A 15,523-nucleotide genomic window follows, 5' to 3' on the forward strand; every position below is an offset into this window, starting at 1 on the left:
CGGCGTTCTTTAGCAATTCTGAGAGAGTTGTTTCCTGGACGTCTTCTCTCTTTGCGAGGAGACATCGCCTGGCCCCCAAGATCACCCGATTTATCACCTTGTGATTTTTTTCTTTGGGGACACTTAAAGGCGCAAGTGTACAAACATCGCCCCACAACCCTGCAAGCACTTAAGGAGGCAATCACCCAGGCAGTGGCTGCCATTCCACCTGAAATGACACGAAGAACTATGGACAACTTCCGGGAAAGGCTTCGTCAATGTGTGAACAATGGAGGACGCCATTTACCGGAAATAATTTTTAAAACCAAGTAATGTAAAATAGCATCGTATTTGTTGTTCACAAATAAAAGTATTTTTTCTGTATCTTTCTTTGTTTGTTTGTAACGGCCTTTTGAAATATGGGAGGTCGATTTGCCGGACCCTGTACATTAAGAATCTGTGAATAATATTTTTACGCCAACTCATGCTTTCTTATCAACTTGTCTAATTGTTCCACCAGATTCTTCATTCAGAGACATTTCCGCTCTGGAGTCCAAAGATAACTCAATTTTACCCCTTTTATTCGTGAGAGTTACAACTTCACCGCAGACGTGCTTGAAGCTGCATCCAGAGAGTGCCTTACTGAGTCAAGAGCACTTTTGGGGATCAACCATATATTCAAATATTTGAACCTCACATTAGACTGAGTTTGAGGGGCTGTTTTTCCTTTAACCAATGGAGACTTCATACTCTGCTCTCTTATTCTGGCAACCAAGGAGCCATTTCGAATTCCCAGAATTCCCGTGACTTGACGGCTACAAAAAATCAGTACTGAAAGAAATCTTTTCCTATGAGGATTTGTCCAGGGGTGTTAGTCTTTTCCCTGTGGTCGCAGGAACTGAGAGGGTAGTTACCCACTTGAAGACAATGGAGGAGGTTATCCATAGGATCCGTCCAAATTCTGACAACAGCAGAGAGAACTAAACTGTACCCAGAAGCCTCAGGCTGATGGAACTGTAAGCAATAGTGACAGTTACACTTGAGCTCCGTAGTGCAAACTGGTGGCACATTGCAAGCTGCACAATGATCACCGTTATCATAAGAGCAGCACACCACCGACTGCAAAAGAGTGTGTTCGTCACGGATAAAAACTGGGTGCTGTACCTGGCATCTAAATCTGCAGGCAACTACTCCATTGCGAACCAATGTAATCGATGAGGTTCAAAATGGATGGGACCTGTAAGACAAAAATATTCTAACCAAGGGGAACACACAAAAAGCGTTGACTGAAGGAACACAATTCAATGGAACGATTATTAAGACTGATCCTAGGAAAGTGTTTCTAGGCAAGTCTAGTGGATGTATTTCTCTCGCGATAAGGTCTAACTACAGACTGTCGTGACCACGGGTTCCATGAAATCAGAGAAATATTTGAACACTTTGAGAGCTAAACCTGAGCACGCAATCTGCTTACTTTGCTATCGATATATTTTAATTATAGACACACTCCGGGATAGCTCAGTCAGTATGGCGAATAGCTACGGTCTGGACAATCAAGAGGTCGGAGTTCGAGTCCCGGTATTGTCAAGAAATTTATCTTCTCAATGTCGCCAAGAACAGCTCTTGGGCCCACCCAACCACCTATCCAATGGGTACCGGGGCTAAAGCGGCCTGGGCGTGAACCTGAATACTCACTTCCAAGTAGTGCCGAGGTCAATAAAATGTGGATCTACACGTCCACTCCCCCATACGCCTTCATGGTGTACTGTTTTAATTAGTTAAGCGCAGGGATAACTTTACCTTTCCCCATATTTTCTAAACCATACCTACAAAGACGGTTCATTTGCTACAAGCTCTGACTCGTGTCAGATTTTCATTTGTTCCTAAATCTCGCTGGCTTTTGCGAAACGGCCTTTACGTAACATGAACCAACTTACGTAATTACGTGTACAATGGGCAGCGCCATAGATCAAGCGGTTAGTCGTTGGCTTCCCACTGCGGAGGCCCGGGTTCGATCCCGGTTCTGGTCAAGTGGGTTTTGTAGTGGACAAAGTGGCGCTGGGAAGGGTTTTCTCTGAGTACTTCGGTTTCCCCTGCCAAACTTCATTCCACCAAATTTTCATTCATCATAATCACCCGGAGCAGGCTACAATAGGCCAATCAGTGGCCGCCGTGCCGAGTGGACCCAGTTGGACTTCATCCCCCCTTAAGCGAATTAGAAAAAAATACGCAATTCCAAATTCTCAGGAAATTTTGAGGGGAGTTTTTGTCTGCGCCATTTGAATGGTGTAATAAGTTATGAAACGTACACAGATGTAACAGTTCTGACGCTTTTGATCTTTGTTTAATTATTTCGGAAACAGGAATACTCACACAGAGAGCGTTCTGAACTTATAATGGGTGTTCCTATTTTCTATACAGCTTGTGTTCACATTTCTTCACTCTAATAAATATTGAGTGAGTTAGTGGGTTGTGCCAGGGGCACATCTGAGATTTGCACAGAGAGGCATCTAGGTTTCCCCACAGTGCGTGTGCTTTTGTTCTATGATTTTAATCAAAATTTCGTTGTATTGCGTATCGCAGCCCATAACAACTTTCTCTGGTTCTCGAGGTGTGGCACGGAGACACGAGCAGAGATACAGACACGTACGGGATAATATTCCCATTTGTACAAGTTCTCAATACAAAGAAGCAAAGAGAGAATAAAGCGATTATTTGTCCTCTCAGTTTCTCACATTTCTTCTTTTGATAATTCTTTTCGTTACCAGACAGAGGAGAAGCATACTGATGTAAGAGTTTGAAATGTTTGTGTGACCTGTGGATCGTTTCTAGGAAACGGATGCGCAAACACGTTGCCACGGAGAGATCGGTTCCTGGAAACCAACTGATTGCGGAACACGGTTTCCAGGGATACGGAAACTGAAATTTGCAAACACTTAGAAGCCGAACCGTTGCCTAGGAAGTAAGGCACGGTTTCCAAGGGAACACGTTCATGAAGTTCAGTGCTGGAACCCTTGCAGGCAGCGATCTCTGTTCGGCTCTCAGGCGGTTACAGAAGCGAGTTGATTAGTGGATTCAGCGCAGCCAGAGATTCAGAAGGCAGTTCAACAGTTGAGAATTCAGCTGTGAAGATGAGATGCGTTACCAAGCAACGACTAAAATGTAGACGTTGAAGACTCTATTCTATATGTTATAGTTACAGTAATAGTCTATGACATGTTATGTCTATAATGCAATATAATATTATGAATAGTAGTTACGGTAATCTTCAGAGTGTTAAAAGTATTTGTAGTTGTGAGTGTCCAACTAATCTATTCATCTAATCCAGAATCTCATATTATTAGTAATGCTAACCAGGCATACGTGACAGTACACATTTATATACAGCCAGGCATGTGAAAAGTGTTTACAAAGTGTGTGACTGCCGGGTGGGGGCCCGCTCCATGCTTACTGAAGAAGAAGCGAAAGGAAGGCGGGGGAGCAGCTCCATCAGGCTGGTTCCACTGCACCACACAAACTTGCCGACGAAGCAGCAGAGGCCAGGGCCCCCCCAGGCACACTTCAAGCAAGCCCCTGGGGAGGGCTGGCAGAATGTTACTGCAACAGCCAGCAAATGCGGCTCACTGTTACACTTAACGTCACTTAGCTTGTTCTTTACTTTACCCGCCTAACCATACATTTTGAGGAAGTGGGTCGAGATAGCTCAGTCGGTATTGCGACGGGCTGCAAGGCCCAGGTTCGATTCCCGGCAGTGAACGATTTCTCTCTTCTCCACAGCATCCAGACGTGTTCTGAGGCCTCCCCAGCCTCCTAGCCAGTGAGTACGAGCGATTTTTTCCACGGGGGTAAAGCGGCAAGAGCGTGAAGTTAACCACTCAGCTCCATGTACTTCCGAGGTCAATAATGGTGGCGCTATACCTCCACTCCCCCACATGTCTTCATGGCATAGTGCTTAAGCACAAAGACAACTTTACCCTTTTTAGTAAGATTGAGGAAGAGCTGGTGCAGTCGCATGGAACACATAACTAAGCTGCATTGGAAAGCGGTCTCAGCCATGGTAGGTCTTCGTCTGATCAAACATTGTGGTCATGGGGTTGAATCCCACTCGAGGTATTCATCTTTGTCTGTGTTTATTGTATGCTTGTGTTGTTTTGTGCAGGTAGCGGCCTTGCGGCTGGCTGATCCCCCACCCAGGGATTCCTACCGATTGTCTATATGATTAAGAAAGTGTAGAACAAAGGCCAAGGCCCTTAACGGACTGTACCGCCCAGAGATTATTATTATTATTATTATTATTATTGTCACGTGTTTTAGAGACTAGAGACGGGGTTTGGATTAGTGAATAGATTTATTGACCACTTACAGGACGTAACTACAAATAATTATAACACTACTGCTGATCTTCACACTACAAATCTCTCAAAAGTCTATTTCTATTAGTCATTACTTGGTAACAGCTCTCCTACTCTTTGATTGGTAACAGCTATCCACAAAGGTTATTCTGCTACCGTGTCTTCACTAGCCGTTTCCTGGTAACGAATCTTAGCAATGGAGATTCTTCAGCTTCCGCTGCCCGCTGGTTACCACTCCACAGCTGAACACTCAGCGCTTAATTCAGCTCAACTGCTTGTAGCTTTCATTGTTTTCAAGATAACTCCTCGGCACGGACCTCACGGCAAACACCGTCTTCCGCTGTCAAGAATGCGTGTTTATTGGCCCGTTATCTAGCGAAGGATATGTGCGAACCACATAGACAACACCTCTTGAGTCACTGGTTCTATTGTAACATGCGCGTAATTCGGGTGTTACCTAGAAGTGGGTCTACATGTCACATTATTATTAAAAAGCGCTCACCTGAAGCGCAGTGCAAACTTGTTCATGCCTCTAGAGTCGCCATTGTGTGATTTTCTATAATACTTTTTTAAAAGTTGATATTTCTTGAATAATTTACAACTTTACATAATTGAATGATTACGAAATTCTGTTTCATACTAAATTATTCTTCCGTTCAGCATAAATAAGTAAAATAGTGCAAGCCTCAATGTGATAGATAAACGTGGAATGATCCTCGGAGTTCCACGGTTAAAGAGAAATAATTATCGCTATATATCTGAGTTCGGCAGGTTTCTATGAATTCTATTCTGTTGTTTTCTTCATGCAGTCAGAGAGGCTGGGAATAGCTAAACGAAAAAGGTGTCGCGATTGTCAACCGATATTTATTTCAGGTTACTTCTCGAGCCTACTCCAACTGCACAGGCTCCGTGCGTTGTCTCGGATCTGCAAGGAAAACGGTCACGAAAAATCAGTTGAACTAAAGTAACAATGGGGCACGCGGTAGCGTATTTGCTTGAGGTACTGTGCTACAAGCCGGAAGGTCGCTGGTTCGAGTTCCGTTGAGGTGGATTTTTCAATTGACCTAACCCTTCCAGCCGCACTGTGTCCCCGGGGTCGACTCAGCCTCTAACTGAAATGAGTACCAGGCATCTTCCTAGGTGGTAAAGGGCGTCTAGATAATGTGGGAGCCTCAACGTCTCACAACCCTGTGGGCCTGCATGTCCTGGTACAGGGACAGCTTCTACTGAAGTAAGAATGAAGCCGGTGTTACGGTAAGTGCGTTGTGGACTAACCAGAATTCGCGTCCCAGTAGCTCACATGCCTCCTCCAGCAATCCCAGGCGCTACGCTCCGTCATCCACTACTTTCCCTGTCAACATTGCTCATATATCATAATGCAGTGTTTCAATTAGCCACATTCGGAAAGGCCTCGAGTCCCAATGCATTGGATATGTAATTTATTTAATAAACTACAAGGAGGCAAAATGATAAAGGTGTCCCGCGTTTAATTAAGTAATCGCCCCGATATGGAGGTGTTAGAAAGAAGCGGAGACATAACTCCAAAGCATTTTTAACTCTGTCAGTAGATGAGGGCTTGCGGTCGCTTTTCTCAAGGACATGAGCCCCAGGTATTCGTCAGTTGTGCAAACAAAAGCGACGAAATTCGTAACCTTGGAAGCTGTGTTCGGACAGAATTACAGAAAAACGATGTCTGATTTGTTTCTATTAGAATTGTCAAATTAGTAATAATCGTCGGACATTTCCAAATCATGCTCCTACATTCGTCCATAGTTCATAGTATTAGAATTTAACGTTGACAAAACATTCTAAATTTAATGGTTCTCAATTAACATTTACAGAGCAATAAAATCTTATGAGTGCAGTTTCCAAAGTTAATTATAAAACTTTTGAAGTTTTTAGATAACCTAACAATTCTACCCTGAGTTTCAATAAAATTAATGGCAAGGACGGCCACTAGCAGAGTCAGAGATGACTTATTTTCATATGTAATCGAACAAATGCATTCTCGTCTCAGATAAATCGAAATAAGTACCGCCCGAAAAGACAGTTCTTTCCATATACGAAATTTCGAGTCTGCGAAATATTTATTATGATCTAGATATGTGAAAGCTATTATTATACCCCTTTGCATAATATGCTTTGAAAACTGCACATGTCATATTTGCACTTAATCCATTCCGATATAAATTATACTAAGGTGAATTCCGTTTAGTTTAGGCAACTAATGTAATAGCGAAGAGAGCTCGCACATGCGAGGTAGTGCCACATGACTCGTTGCCTTGTAAAGCTTCATGTAACTATTCATATAGAGTTTGTTCTTGTTTCTACAGAGAGATGAGATTTGTGATTTGTCCTGCGATTGATAATCCCCAGCTGTGAAATTCGAGCTGTTATCCGCTTTCATCACGCTAAACGCGAGAGTGGAGCGGAAATCCATTGTGAATTATGCGCGGTTTACGGCCAAAAGACACGTACATTTCATGAAGGAACTGCAAGACAATTATGTAGAATGTTCAAAGATTGACGAAAAAATGTTCACATTGAAGAGCAAAACGGTCGGTCGGACATCCGTAGTGAGTGTTGATCTTGTTCAAAGTGTTGACCAAGAATTTTGTGAAAGGCGGTGCTTCACAATTTCAGAATTTTCGTATGAATTTCCACAAATTTCAAGTACTCCTCGCTACGAGATTATCGCAGTTAGGCAAGGCTATCACAAGTTTTGTGCAAGATCGATTCCGAAATTTCTGATGAGTTCGCATAAAACACAGAGGCATTTTTTCGGCTATACAACAAAGATGACGACGAATTTCTCAGTCACATCGTACGAGTAACAGGTGATGAAACCTGGGTTTCTCTTGTGAATATTGTAACCAAAGAACAGTTAAAGCAGTGGATGCGTACACATTCACCAAGCGGCTCGCAATCAAGCACTGTTGGAGCATTTCAACTGGGAGTTGTTTGACCATCCTTCTTACAACATTGATTGCACTGCCACCTGTTTAGCTGCCTGAGGAACTCGCTGATATCACAGCGCTTCCATGATAATGAGGAATTGATGGAAGGTGTCAAAAAGTGGCTGAGTTGACAGGCGGCAGACCTCTCTGACACAGATATACAGAAACTTGTTCCCCGCCACAAGTGCCTCGGTTCCGGCGGTGACTACGCTGAGATGTAGCTTAAGTGTGTACGTATATTATCATTATCATCACTGGCACAACAGCCCTTTGTGAGCCCTGGCCTTCCTCTCGGATTTCTGAACAATTTAGTTTTTACAGTGTGAGGTCGTTAGTCTCACGCCCAACCCCCAACCTGGAGGACCAGGTTATCCCTCTCTGTCTGGCTCCTACCCCTTGACCTGTCCGGCATGGGTGGCCCTACCAGTAGCTATGCTACCGCCGGCATAGCTCTCAGGATCTCAGGAGCTCTCAAACCCCACCACCAAGGTAAGGTGGAGATACCATTGGTGGGGGTGTACGTATATAATGAAAGTTTTTCTCAATCCCTGCTATTAACAGGTCACAGGAGGTTACTCTCCGAATAGGTTACATACGAATTTCATGATCTGTACATTCTGTGGTGACGAAACAATCTGTTAAACTATTACGTGTAGGACCGTTGACGTTAATATGTAAAGGCACTATGTAAAATGCAGGAATTATATAATACTACAAGAAATGAAGGCACAGGCCTAATTTATAAACAGTGAAACGTGAAGAACATGGTCGTGGCCTGTTTTAAAGTACTGTATAAGCATTCGCTTAAAATCACGGGGCAAAATCGGAACATACCCAGTGCCCATTCAGATTCGAAACCGGTGCTACCGGAATGTACGCAATTCGTGCGTCCTGGCCCACACCCACGCTCATGCGCTCTTTCGACTCCGGTTATGTTCCGACGCTGCCATTGTCTACATTTCGGAGGGGGCGTTAGCGGCCTAGTCGAGGTACTATCCACGGATATGCCTGGAGAGTCTGAGGAAAAACACGAAAACCTCATCTAGGGCAACCGGTGTCCCACCCAAGAGATGAACTGACCATTACTCACTTACGGAGCTGAGCCCGTCTAGAGGAGCTGACAATTCTGCAGCTACTCAAGAATTTCCCAGCTTTATGGAACCCGAAGGTTCATTACCGTGTTGACAATAGCCCCCCCAATGGTTCCTATCATGAGCCAGATCAATCCAATCCATCCCATCCTATTTCTCTAAGATCCATTTTAATATTGTCCACCCACCTACGCCTTGGTCTTCCCAGTGGTCTCTTTCCTTCTGGCTTTCCCACTAATATCCTGTATTCATCCCTCTTCTCCCCCATTCCTGCTACCGACCGTATCCCGAATAGAAATCTACGGCGTTGCGTATGAAGCAACTTGTTCTGCCATATGCTTCTTGCGCCTTCCGCTTGGAAAACAATTCACATGAGTTGATCAACAGCTGAATTTCCTGTTAGAATGTGTTCACGAGTTCTCGCATTCAGCTGTTAATGTGTGACTAGAAGCACTCGAAGTATGAAACGTTAAGAAATACCTGGGCTCAGTGCTTTACAGACGATACGCACAGGTACGCATGCGCACCAGCAACGTGACACAAGCCGAAGTCTGCCTCCTTCCTAAGGCTAAAACGAACCGTCAAATTTCTTTAAGCAGGCTTATTAAGCTAGACGTGTTATGCTAACCACATATTTTTTTTGGCCGCGCCATAGCTCAAGCGATTAGTCGCTGGCTTCCCAAGGAGGCGGCCCGGGTTCGATCCCGGGTCTGGTCAAGTGGGATTTGCGGTGGAAAAAGTGGCGCTGGGGCAGGTTTTCTCCGAGTATTTCGGTTTACCCTGCCAATCTTCATTCCACCAATTGCTCCACAATCTCCCTCACCTATCATCTGGGGCTGGTACAATAGGTCAGAAGTGGCAGCAGTACAAGGGACTTAGTACCACCCCACTAGCAATAAAAAACCCACATATTTGTAATATTTATTGGGTTTACACTGGAACTGATATTTTCACTCTGTGCTGCTGTGGTGGAAAAGTTCATTGCTATCACTTTTCTAGCTCAATCAGCCTTCCGCATCAGGAGGTCAATTGTGTGCTAAATACGTCAAGAATTCGAGAAAAAGGTGGAGACAATACTTTAGTACTACACTTTTACTCTCACTCACAATGAAATAAGTAAATTTAAGTACCTGTAATTTTATTTGTCTGTTGAAAATGTTTTCCTTTTTATAACGTGATATGTTTAACTAGAATAGTACGTGGTCCAATTCCCCCCTCCTCAGCGCGTTTTAGGGTTTTTAGGGTCTTCTGTTTCCTACATGTTGGTACCAGGAGCGATATCAGGCAGAATCGATCACATCGAAGCTCGATGCCATAAACTATTTAACACCCGAATCGTTTACATGTGAAAGAAATGAGCAGGGTGTGAGATATAATGGACAGCTTTTGTAAGTAAACCTTCACTGACCAAGGTTGTTTACGTTACTAATTGTATGTCTCACCATTTTGTTAAACGGTCTATTAATAACGCTGTAGCGACAATAACAAAATAGTGTACGGACTCGTAACCACTGACTGCAGCCCAGATGTGTCCAGAACTGGAAAGAGGTGTACTCTAGTGGTGCTCTACTAAACTTACTTCAGGTCTCGCTGCAGCCGTCTCCAATTGAAGTATCGATACTTTATTTTCGGTTGAACTTATGACGGGCGCGCACTTTTATCAGTTTCAATATAGACGTGCCCTTGGAATTCGTAACATCAAGAATATGGGCCGCGCCATAGCTCAAGCGGTTAGTAGCTGGCTTCCCACTTCGGTTTCCCCTACCAATCTTCATTCCACCCATTGCTCCAGAATCACCCTCCCCTATCATCTGGGGCCGGTACAATAGGCCAGAAGTGGCCGCAGTGCAAGGGACTTTTAGTCCCACCCCACTAGTAATAAAAAAGAGTATCAAGAATATGTATGCAAGATAGCCCGGGTTCTTCGAGAACAGGGAGTTATATACCTTGTGTTTGACAAAGTTAATATTGGGGCATATAGACCCGTTGCTAAGCAGTGACTCTCTAAACAGCGGCCGTTGCTACGTAACATGCAGGCAACAATAGAAGAATTGCGTTCTCTATGTGGTTCACGCCACGGCCGTTGCTATGCCACGCCCGGGTAAACACGCCTCCATAACAACAGAGGAGATGTTTTCTGCGTGGCCCGTGCCGAGGAGTTGTCTTGAAGACAATTGACGCTACAGTTCAGTTGTGTGAAGTGACGTGAGGTAGCTGGTTGTTGAGTGAGAGAGTTCTGTGTGAAATGGCCTCCAGCCTGGGGCCCAAATAGTTGAGTTGTCACTTGACAAGAGTTCTGCACGGGCGGCTGTGACTTCAGGTCCTGAGCGAGGGAAGCTGAAGAATCTCACTCGGTAGAAACCGTTGCCAGGAAATGGCTAGTGGAGACAGTAATCGACTGAGGATTCTAGTCTGTGTGTGCCAGTGAACTGTAATGTGTAGTTCCGAGCGGCGTATACAAGTGGTCAGTAAGTCCAGCGTAGCCGCTCACCCCAAATCGTGACAATATCTTGTGACTGAAATGTGAACACGTGAAGGCTACCGCGTGACTGTCCCGTGTGTAGACTGCTTATACACCTGCACTGTGTGTGAAATAAACGTAATGCATAGTAAGAGCAGAAGAAGACATGATGCAAGAGCGATTTGAGAGGGCGGAGAGATCGGGGTAGAGTTCTGTAGCGTGTGTAGACCAGTAGAGACTGTTTGTAGACTGTTGTGCTTAAATTGCCCGGGTTAGGAAAGTAATTATCCGCGTATAAGTAAATCCGCGCTCGACAAGCAGGAGTTGGCATGTGCAAATTCGAGATAGCGGTTTCCGTTTTGCAATATTCAGTGTTGCTGCTTCCTTACATTTACCGTTGTTTTCAAAATTTGCTGCGGAGCCCTTTTGGCGTGGAGACATTTTTCTGAAGGGCCTGAGAAATACCATGTAACACGTAAGTCAGCATAGTCAATCTCCGGGTCCAAATTTATCATATTCATTGCTTCATATCTCACATACTCTAAGCTTTCTCTCGTCATAATTGTTATTAGTCCAAAATGAAGTTAAAATTCAACTTGAGCAATTGCACACACAGATCATACCTGCCAGCTGCGAATGGTCCCCAGACATCTGTCAGCACCTTTCAGAACACGGACAGCTTACCCCCGTCAAAGAACTAAATGATGCGCGCGCATGTGCAGTTTGGTTTTACTTGCTTTAAACTTTGCTGTCAGTAGCTCGGGTTGTACGGTGTCGAACGATATTATGATTTTCATTCATCAGTGGCTCTTCAGTCCTTTGTTGTACCCTGGCCGCTTCTCGTAATCCTCTACATAGTGGGTAGGCGGAGAATCAGCCCGTCGCAAGGCCGCTACCTACACACAGGACAACACAAACAGAATAAACGCACATACAGATATCCATGCCTCAGTCGGGGTTCGAACACACGATCCCAGTGTTCGAGCGGTTGAAGACAATTCATGGCTTATACTGCGCTGCCACCGTGATTGGAGACCCTAGGATTAGTTGATATTAATTCTGTTTTTGTGTTGTTACACTATGTGGTTGTAGACGTTTCGGAGGTATATGCTGCCTCCATTTTCCCACAACCACCGTGTGTCAACTCAAGAACCGAATTAACATCAATAATTTTCCACCAAGAATGCATAAAATCAGACATTATGATTAGTTGAAACCGACTGAAACGGATGTGAATATAATATGAGGTATTTTACGGATATTTGCCGGAGGTACAGAGGAATGCCACGAAAGACCACAGTGAGGATCGTGAGGATAGCCTCTCTCCGAGCCGAGATTTAAAGCACGGGCCTCCCAAATTAAACAAAGCTACACACGCGGCCATGACGTGCGGTAAAATTCAGTATCATTTAAATTTGAGGAGCTACCCTGGCCCTATTTAACCGAGGAGAGATGCACTTGTTCAGGCAAGAACCGTGCAGCTCTGCCAGACAGATCAGAACAAGAGTAACGAAAATAGAAAGCCCAACATTCAGTCCAGTCGGTAACTTGCATGCCATAGACGCCATAGACACCATAGACGCCATAGACCCAGCACCGAGTTTTATGGTCGCTTGGAATACTGGCTATAAGCAAGATCCCAGACGGCCCTAAAGAAAGGAGCAGACATTGAAAGTTAAATTATTTCCTGTATAGTTCGTAATATCCTACACGAAATAAGAAAACGGAAGGCTAATTTGATGGGTCATGTTTTACGCAGAAACTGCCTTCTAAAAGAAGTTATTTAAGGAAAGATAGAGGGGCGGATAGAAGTGACAAGAAGACGAGGAAGAAGACGTAAGAAGATGCTGGATGACCTTGGGGACAGAAGAGGATACTGTCATTTGAAGGAGAAAGCTCTAGATCGCAATAAGTGGAGGAATTGTTTTGGAAGAGACTGTGGACCTGTCGTCTGACCACTTCTGGATGATGATGATAGTTCGTAATTAGTAAAACATGTCTACCAGTCCGATTCTGTATTATTTTTAAGTTTCGCGTCTAGTATTCTGTTGTTTTTCGAAATTGTCAAATGAAAATTCCGGTACACTGACTGAAAGATTTTCCTTTTAAGAAAAATTATTGAACTTGCAGGCATTTTACTTGTTTTATTCCACCGGCATGATGAACCACAAGGCCAGAGAAGGGACGTGAAGCACTGCAATCGAAGTCTATTGCAGTGCTTGAAAGAGAAATTTCGATTAGTAAAGTGACAGAGGACGAAGCTACAGAGTTATGTCCTCACAAACAATATGATTCCCCCTACTGTACGTGTAGTCCTAAATGTTTTAAAGGCCCTGAACTGAAAAGCAGGAGTCGGTATAGCTCAGTTGGTATGGTGATGTGCCACGACCAGGTTCAATTCCCGGCAAAGCAATGTTTTTTTACTGCTAGTGGGGTGGGACTAAGTCCCTTGTACTGAGGCCACTTCTGGCCTATTGTACCAGCCCCAGATGATAGATGGGGGTGATTGTGGAGCAATTGGTGGAATGAAGATTGGCAGGGGAAATCGAAGTACTCAGAGAAAACCTGCCCCAGCGCCACTTTGTCCACCACAAATCCCACTTGACCAGACCCGGGATCGAACCAGGGCCGCCGCTGTGGGAAGCCAGCGACTAACCGCTTGAGCTATGGCGCGGCCCATTTTGATGGGTTAATCCTGTATAGTGTTGCTTTCAACAATGCTAATTTGTACATGCGTAGACGACTTCGCGCAGGCGAAGTGGCTCGTGTCATAGTTTAGTTGACCTTGTCTCCGGCAGGAGCGCCTTGCGTACTAGTACGGAGTACGCTCCCGTAACAGGTGGTGCAGTATCGATAGAGGTTAGTGTTTGACTGTCTGTGGAGTAGTCTGGTGTTCTGCGCTGTGGAGGCGGGAAAAGTAACTTGATTCAGCGCCTTTCATATTGTAGTTCGTGATCGATAGTTCAGCAACTGTGAGTGGAATAAGTAATGTTAAAAAATGAAAGGTAAGCAGTGTTATTTACTATTTCATAATATAATTTCGAGCTATCACCCATTTGGACATTATAAGTTTTGACAGCCATCGTTCTAAGCTACGAGTACACCCAAAATCTGAGGTTATGAAGGACATAAATTACATTTAAGGCTGTAAAAGTGATTATGAAGTTAGTTTCTGTGTCGTATATTAATGTACATAATTAAAAGAAACACATTTGTTTATGCGAATTCAGATGCTGTTTCGCAGCGACTTGTTATGAGTGCTTTTCACGTACTACAGCTGGTTATTTAACGAACCACAGTAATTCATTCATTCAATGACTTTTAAACTTGCTTTTAAACAAGAAGTTCAATTGTGTCAGAGATTTCTGTGCTTTTAAACAAGAAGATCAGTTGTGTCAGAGATTTCTGAAGTATGTACAAGTACAGGTACAGTGTTGTCGCCCGGATTTCGCCATCTCGTATTTAAGTTATTTCCGAAATCCCTGAATTGGACGCACCTCTGTTGTTTGGAGATACTGCAGTGTCTCTGGAGGCACATTTAGTCTTTGTGGCTGTCGGCATTCGAAATGAATCGTGATTAGACCTACATTACGTCAGTCCAGTAGTGTAATAAAGTTACTGCATGCTCCATCAGTTGAAATTAAATGTTTATAAGCACCACGCTTTCGTAAGAAGGCACTGGTGATGCATGGAAAGGAAACCGCAGGTGCGAGCAATTAAAAAACGCCCAATTGTTTTTGTCGTATTATCTCACATTTAAGTACTGAAAGACATAATGAATTTAAAATCAGTGAAGTGACTTTCCTTAAAATTCTAACGTGCAATGCCATAAGCTGCATCCAAGTCTAGACTGACTTTAAGCATTCTTACAGATGAATTACAAAGGGAGAGGAAATCAATATCATGGCCACTCTTCCGGAAAATCGATCTGAGAAATTTCTTAAATAAGCCCAGTGCATTTTCGGTTCTTCCAGGCGGGGTTTGAATAAGTGGAAGCAAAGCAATGAACGCTGGTGTACTCTGCTTTTACTCGTTCCAGACGTGCACAGGCCCCACTAAAAATTAACCCATCATTCTCTGAGCTCAAAGCGTTCAGGTGAGAACCACGGTCACGTCTCACACATCCGACAAGTGGCGAGTTTTGCTATCCGTGCAAATTCATCTTCACGTCCCCCATACATCTTGCTGGAATAATGGCCAGGGAAGGGGTAGACATTAACTTCTCCTTGTAAAGGGATTTATAATGGCAGCAGTTTCATCTTCATTCAGTTTGAAATGTTGCTTGTCGCGTCAAGGAATAAATTAGTTTAAAAGAAAGGCAGACCCTCAGCACCGAGATGTGGATAAATCTGTTTCTTGTCTGGCTGGTCATTTTTTTGTATTGGATTCGATGTCTCCATGTTATCGAAAAGGATATAATGAGACTGTAAAATGTTGCAGAAATTCAATTCCAAATTTAACGTAAATATGAGGAAAAGTTTACAATATTTGAAATGTTGCTACTCCTTGGTTTTAATAAAATTTTCATTACAAAACGTATTTTCGAACCGTACGTTTTGTAAGAAAACAGTAATATTACATTTACACAGGATTCGAGATTCTGAACGCGGTGGTTATGACGACATGACACGCAAAGGGAAACGAAGCGTTCCGCGAGTTTCACAGGGATAAAGACGGCCGTGT

At 43.8% G+C, this 15,523-nt stretch overlaps 1 protein-coding gene across 2 annotated transcripts in view; it reads left to right on the plus strand.

Moving 5' to 3' along the window:
• Positions 1-15,523, plus strand: part of LOC111868306 — a 168,875-nt gene that overhangs the window by 6,207 nt on the left and 147,145 nt on the right. The window contains exon 1 of one of the 2 annotated variants that reach the window (XM_023858843.2): positions 13,652-13,845. The exons of the other annotated variant lie outside the window; for it this stretch is intronic. The gene's annotated coding sequence lies outside the window, so the exon portion shown is untranslated. Of the gene's footprint in view, positions 1-13,651; positions 13,846-15,523 lie in introns of those variants that run through there. 2 annotated transcript variants of the gene reach the window in all.

This window comes from Cryptotermes secundus, unplaced genomic scaffold, assembly GCF_002891405.2.
Source record: "Cryptotermes secundus unplaced genomic scaffold, Csec_1.0 scaffold1115, whole genome shotgun sequence".
Lineage (NCBI taxonomy): Eukaryota > Metazoa > Arthropoda > Insecta > Blattodea > Kalotermitidae > Cryptotermes > Cryptotermes secundus.